Source organism: Gracilinanus agilis, chromosome 3, assembly GCF_016433145.1.
Source record: "Gracilinanus agilis isolate LMUSP501 chromosome 3, AgileGrace, whole genome shotgun sequence".
Lineage (NCBI taxonomy): Eukaryota > Metazoa > Chordata > Mammalia > Didelphimorphia > Didelphidae > Gracilinanus > Gracilinanus agilis.
The window spans coordinates 27098017-27099440 of NC_058132.1; positions in this window are offsets into that span (position 1 = coordinate 27098017).

Sequence of the window (1424 nt, forward strand, 5' to 3'; positions counted from 1 at the left end):
CCTGTTCTTTTCACTTGTCCCTGCTTTCTAGTCATCTCCCCATTCACTGTCCTACACTTCAGCACTCTAGTCCCCAAGTCTCTTCTCTGTAAGTATCCCCTTCTCTGGTCTCCTTCCCAATCCCTGACCCTTTTCCTTCCAGCCCCATCTCCTAGTCCCCTGGTTCACAACCTTCCCCCTCCCTGCTCTATTCCTCAACCTCCTGTCCATCCTTGTCCCCAAACACACCATCAGTGGTTTTTACTTCCCCTCCCACCCTGGGACTAGCTCTCTATAGTTCCCACCATCACCTATATCCCTCCTATCCCCTCTTTCCCACATCCTCAGCTATCCAGCCTCTTCTCCATTCCTAGCCTCCTCCTCCCTCCCATCACTTCCCATTTAGTGGTCCTCAGTGACTTTTCTGGCCCCCTAGTCCCCAGCCTTCACCCATCTCATGCCAGAACTCCTCCTTCAGGCACCAACCTCCTCCAGGTTTTCACTTACTTATTTTCGGGGCGCTGGACCCCTCTTCCTTCCTTCCTTCCCCTCTAACTTTAGGAGCCAGGCTCTTATAAGTGGAATAAGCCTGGATTCGGAGCCCACCTCTGAAATGTACTATTTGGGTGCCCTTCCCCAAGGCACTTCATTTCTCTAGGCTTCTTTCCAGCTCTCTAAAAAAATGAAGGGGGGAGAAGCTGTGCTAGATGAGAAGGATGCTAGCTAACCCACTGGTGGTAGGTCCATGTGTGCCCAGTGGCCCTGGGTTTCCTGCTGGGGTGTGGGGGGGAACCTATTCTCTGCCCCCCTGGCTGTACTTTCCTCCCACCTTCAGCTTAGGGCTCCCAGCTCTAGCTTCTGTCAAGTCCCTTCTAAGTGGCCTTGGGGACTGGAAGCAGAATCCGGACTCTTCTGGGTCTGAGACTCAGTTTCCTTAACAATTAAATAAACGAGAAAGTTGGATGAGAAGACCCATGAGGCTCTGCCCAACTCTCAGCCCTAGGATTCTCTGCTAATTTGATATACTTTCCAACAGGGAGGAGGTGGCTGACCAGGAGGCAGGGATGGACACAGTTAGGTCAGGAGCTGGGAGATAGGGATGCCTGGGTCCCCAGGGACTCCAGCTGTGGCCTGTTCTCATCCTCCCTTCTTCTGGGATGGGGGGGGGGGGCTGGCTCAATTGATTTTCCATCTGTCTCCATTAGAGAAAGGACAGCTGGGGGAGGGGCTGGCAGGGAAAAGGCAGCCAGAGAGGGAGAATTGAGGGAAGGACAGAATGATCTCAGGGGAGTTGATGCCTGAACCACACACACGTTTTTTCCTTTTTAAAACAACATAAAATACAATTTATAAACATAGTCCCAGGCAGAGAGGGGTCGGGGGTGGCCCATGTGGACACAGGAAGACAACCTCTCTCCAGGGCATCAAGGGGAAAGGGGGGGGGG